This window comes from Hyperolius riggenbachi, chromosome 10, assembly GCF_040937935.1.
Source record: "Hyperolius riggenbachi isolate aHypRig1 chromosome 10, aHypRig1.pri, whole genome shotgun sequence".
Taxonomy (NCBI): domain Eukaryota; kingdom Metazoa; phylum Chordata; class Amphibia; order Anura; family Hyperoliidae; genus Hyperolius; species Hyperolius riggenbachi.
Genome location: NC_090655.1, coordinates 51,164,362 through 51,170,361, shown reverse-complemented (window position 1 = coordinate 51,170,361; position 6,000 = coordinate 51,164,362).

Below are 6,000 nucleotides of genomic sequence, written 5' to 3'. Positions count from 1 at the left end.
CCTTGTATGAACATTGTCTAAAGATTAGGTATACAAATAAGCAAAACCTCAATGGTAGGTAAGATGAGGTCATATTTAGGGCTGGTTCAGACGGACGTTTGCAGAGCGTTTACAGCCAGCGTTCAGGGCTTGGTGTTAAACGCTCCCATTCAAGTGAATGGGAGCGTTTGTACCAAGCTTTCAAGCGCGTTTACACAAACGCGGCGTTTGGGTCCCGATTTTCCCTGGCGTTCAAGGAGCCCCTGGAAGCTACATGTAGCTTTCAGGGGAGGTTAACCGCGACGGCTAATGTCCCTCTAGGGGAAGAAAAAACGCGACCGCATCCAAACGCACACGAACGCTAAACGCGACGCCAACGAACGCAACGCCTCCAAACGTCCATCTGAACCAGCCCTAAAACTCATCACAGATAAGAAAATATATAGTGATTGTAACCTCTCGAGCCCTCTGACCATGTGCAAATTAGCAAAGAATTAGTGAGGAGGGACAATCCGGAGCAGAAAGCAGGATCTACCTAATACCTCGCAGAACTAGTTACTGTTCAAGGCTGAAGCTACCACATATGTAACTATAGCAGGCAATGCCACTGCTTTAGGGCCCTTTAGTGCCTGGTTATCCACTGATTTATGTAGGCAGCAATTGTATTAACCAAAAACGTGTATGAAACAATGAATTTATACAACTGCTATGATGACTGCAGTTACTCTAGTTTCTCTGTTGTAATACTTGTTAATGCTTTAGAAAGGCATAACTCAGATTAGAGGGATTTCATTTGAAATGCACAAAAATAAAAAATTGTATTGTGTGTGGCTAACCATATACAGGTCAAATTTTTGCAGCAGATTTAAAGCAAATCTGAAGTGGTGCAAAAAAATATAGGTAGATACTTACCTATGGAGAGGGAAGGCTCTGGATCCTATTGAGCCACCTCGGTCCTTGCTTTTTTCCACCGCAGAGGGAATTCTACAAACTCCATGCATTTATCCCTATTTGTCAGATATGTCGCTGTTTATGGATCACTGACAGATTCTGTCAAAGTGCTTAAAGGGACTCCGAGCAGTGCAGAAACTATGGAAAGATGCATATCATTTTAAATCTCTCTTTCTCCTCTTTCCAATGATATATAAACCGCTGCCCTACGCCTTTTAGTTTTCGCTATTTTCGCGATTGAAATTGCAGCGGCTGCGATTTCAATCGCGAAAATAAAGAAAACTAAAAGGCGTAGGGCAACGATTTAGGTGTCGCCAGAAAGAGGAGAAAGAGAGCTTTAAAATGATATCCATCTTTCCATAGTTACATTGTATTTTACACAGGCCGACTTTTTCTGCTGAATGGAGCTGCTGACACTGGGGAAAGTGTCGTCCTGTGTAATACAAGTAACTATGGAAAGATGGATATCATTTTAAAGCTCTCTTTCTCCTCTTTCTGGCGACACCTAAATCGTCGCTCTACATCTTTTAGTTTTCTTTATTTTCGTGATTGAAATCGCGGCCGTGGCAATTTCAATCGCGAAAATAGCGAAAACTAAAAGGCGTAGGGCGGCGGTTTATATATCATTGGAAAGAGGAGAAAGAGAGCTTTAAAATGATATGCATCTTTCCATAGTTTCTGCACTGCTCGGAGTCCCTTTAAAGGGAACCTAAACTGAGAAGGATATGGATTTTTCCTTTTAAATAATACCAGTTGCCTGACTCTCCTTCTGATCCTGTGTCTCTAATACTTTTAGCCACAGCCCCTCAACAAGCATGCAGATCATGTGCTCTGACTGAAGTCAGACTGGATTAACTGCATGCTTGTTCAGGGGCTTTGGCTAAAAGTATTAGAGGCACAGGAACAGCAGGAGAGTCAGGCAACTGGTATTACTTACAAGGAAAAATCCATATCCTTCTCAGTTTATCCTTCTCATGCTTATATGCATAACAGTAACCCCAGTGGTGTGGTCAGACCATCACATAATACAGTTTACTATTGAACATCACCCTATCAAGCAGCTCCCTAAAGAAACAATCAAAATCCGTCCCCTGAATAAATTAACACCGGAGAGGATAACTGCCAACCTGGATTTTACAAATCTGCTCCACAGTCAAATGGACCCAAACACTCTAGTAACCCAGTACAACAACACGATATATGAAACACTTGACAGTATTGCCCCATGGCGCACCAAATCAGCAACCAAAAAGCAGAAAGCTAATTGGTTTGACAAAACCATCATGGATCTAAAAAAGAAAGGGCGCAGACTTGAAAGACAGTGGCGTAAATCAGGGTCTGAGGAGCACAAATCTAGCCTAATTCAACACCTCAGACAATACCAACGTGCAATAACCAAGAAAAAAATCAGACTTTATCTCGCACAAAATATCTACAGCCAACAACAGAGCTGGTCAACTCTTCCACACAGTGGAATCACTCTGAAATCCTTCCTGCCTAAAAGCCCCAACCACATTCTCCAGGGAAAGGTGTGAAGAATTCTCTGCCTTCTTCACAAACAAGGTGTCTACCATCCGGGCCAGCATTACACCAACATCAATTGATCACTGGACTTTGCATCTGCCTACTACCGTACCACCATGGCAAGTCTTTGACACTCTGAGTGAAGAAGATTTTGGAATTCTCATTCAAAGTCTCCGCCCCACTACCTGCGACCTGGATCCTGGCCCAACTGGATCCATAATGGAGTGCCCAGAGCTGATCAGGCCAGCACTTCACAAGATCACTCAGTGCTCCTTGCAAAGTGGACTTTTCCAAGAGGAACTAAAGAAAGCAATCATAAAACCCCTCTTGAAGAAACCATCACTAGATCCTGATTCTGTAACCAACTACAGACCTGTTGCGAACTTACCATTCCTATCAAAAGTTATCGAGAAAGTAGTCGCCAACCAGCTGGAAGCCAGGCTTACAGATAACAACATCTTTGATACTTTTCAGTCAGGATTCAGGAAAAGGCACAGCACTGAAACTGCATTAGTCCGAGTAATGAATGATCTACTTACTGCAAGGGACAAGGGTGATTGCTCAATTTTGATTCTTCTTGACTTGTCTGCAGCATTTGATACTGTGGATCATGAAATACTAATCCAGCGACTGAAGAATTACTGTGGCCTAAGGGGTACTGTTCTTAGCTGGTTTCAGACCTTCCTATCTGGCAGGACACAGCAAGTATGTCTGGGCACACACTACTCTAATCCAGTGCCACTTCCCTATGGAGTTCCACAGGGTTCTGTACTATCACCATTACTCTTTGCAGTCTACATGCTCCCACTGGGCAAAATAATCCAGAACTATGGCCTAGGATACCATTGTTATGCAGATGACACACAACTGTATCTGTCCTTCAAGCCTGGCACCCAAGACCCATCAGCATCCATAAATGCGTGTCTAGTGGATTTACAAAATTGGATGAACACCAGCTGGCTGAGGCTGAACTCTGACAAAACAGAGGTGTTGGTGGTAGGTGGTCCACACATGATGGATAAAGTTCAAAACGCTCACCACCTCAAACTAGCAATTGGGGGAGATACTGTACAGTATAAAGACTCTGTGCGAAACCTTGGGGTGATCCTGGATGGAAATCTAAAACTCAAACAGCAGATATCAGCTGTCGTCAAGTCTTCCTTCTTCCATCTAAGAAATATAGCGAAAATCAAACACCTTATCCCAGCTGAAGACCTACCTGCCCTGGTTCATGCATTTGTATCCTCCCGCCTAGACTACTGCAACGCCCTGTTCATCGGATCTACAGATAAGGTTCTGCGCCCCTTACAGCTAGTACAGAATGCTGCAGCCAGACTCCTAGCCAATGCCCCCCGCAGCTCACACATCACCCCAGTACTGCAAACTCTTCACTGGTTGCCAGTAAAATGGAGAATCAATTTTAAGATCTGCCTGCTGACATTCAAGGCTCTACACCACATGGGACCCAAATACATAGCGGATCTATTGGAACTTTATGCCCCTCCACGCACCCTCCGCTCTGCCAACAAGATGAAGCTGATTATTCCCAGGATACACTTAACATTTGGTGCTCGGGCCTTTTCCTACGCAGCCCCTACTCTATGGAACTCACTTCCACAATCAGTACGAGAGGCTCCCTCTCTGGACAGCTTTAAAAAAAGGCTAAAAACTCACCTCTTTTCCCTAGCCTTTGAGACTGCATAATGCAGGGTCACAGCGCTTTGAGTCCCCAGGGAGAAAAGCGCTATATAAATATTATTGTTATTGTTATTGTTTTAACAGGAATAATATAAAAATAAATCATTATTTCTCAGTTTTTATCCACCATTTTATAATAAATTTTGCGACTGTAGAAAAAACCTACGCATTTTATTTGCCCATTTTCCCGATTATTACATCATTTAAAGAGAATCTGTACTCTAATATTCTTACACTAAAAAGGATACCATTCTATTCCTTATTTTCTCCTGTGCCCCTCTGTGCTGTTTCTGCCACTCTCTGCTGCAATCCTGGTTTGTAATTAACAGCTTTAGGCAGTGTTTACAAACAAACTAACCAGCTTGTGATAGGCTCACATAAACAGAGTGTGTGAGTCATACAGAGTGTGCAGGGTGCCTGCAGAGGGTGTGTATCGCTTCTATCCAATCACAAGCAGCCCTGCACATTCCACACATTCAAGCCTTAGCCCGACAGACACGACAGAGGAAAGAAGATAAGATTTATTACAGAGACAGTGCAATTAGGAAAGGCTGCAGTAAGCCAGAGCACATTAGAACAGGCATAGGAACTTATAGGATAGAAGAACTAAGGCTGAAAAATTTGTTACAGAGTCTGCCCTAGTACAATGTATGGTGACAATATTTTAGTTGGAAATAAAGGTGTATTTTTTCCATTTTTTTTTCATTATATTCTATCAATAATTACAATCTCTACTTTGCAAAAAATAACAATATTATAACCACATGGCATAAATATACAAAAAAACGAAGTCTCTAAAGGAACAATTTATGTATTTTCTTTTAAATCCCATCATTTTTTACATTGGTTCATTACAGCACTTATCATTCATGAATTAGGCAGATTGATTGGCTTGGTGATTGCATGTTCCCATTCACCAATCTAAGCTCTAACTAATCTAACTTCCGGTGACGCCCTGTGGTGTTCGCAGAGAGCAGAAGACAAATATCTACATACCATGGACTTTAAATGAAGTCCTGCAGGGCATAGATATACTGCCTCAAATAAGTGGTTAAAGAGTAACTGTTAGCATAAAAACAGACAATTAGTTCTACATTGCATGATGATATATTAGTAAAAAGGATGTTAATCAGGCAATTGAAAAGTTTAAAATCATTCTTACTTTTTTTATGTGCAGTTTCTCTCCTCATGCCCCCAGGCTCTAAGAGCGTACGCACGGCCAAGAAGTGACAGGCATGCTAAATCAGCCTGAATGGCTGATGCCTCTGTCACTCACTTCTCTGCTCTTTGATTGGCCGCCTTGGTCTCCCTTTCTCTCCGGTGGTCCTGCCGCTGTAAGAGCGCAGGGAGGGGGGCCAGAGGCTATCTACTGTCACTGTCCTCTGCCCCCCTCCTCCAGTAGCATGTCTGCGCCTCCCCTCAGCCCTTCTGCCGCCCACCACAGCCGGATTCTCTCTCTTCCCCGCATTGAACATCGGGGAAGGATAAAAAGGCGGCGCACACAGAGTCCCTGAATAATGGTTCCAGGCACTGCAGTATCCTAATATACTCTCTGCACTGCCTCCGGTGGTAGTGCAGAGAATACATGGGAACTGCAGCGCTTGATCCATTAGCAGGTAAGTCTGTAGCTGCTGCATTTTTTCCTCCATGCTGTGCACAGAAACAGTGCGGGGAGTAGGGGGATGCGAGGGGGGGGGGGGGGGGAACGGAATGATCCAGCCAGAGCACACAAGATGGCCCCTGTCAGGAACTGGAGTCATCTAACTTTAGAATTCAAAAAACACAGGAATAAAAATGTGGATACTGCAATACATCTGCTATGTAAGGCCCGGTTCACATTAGCGTTCG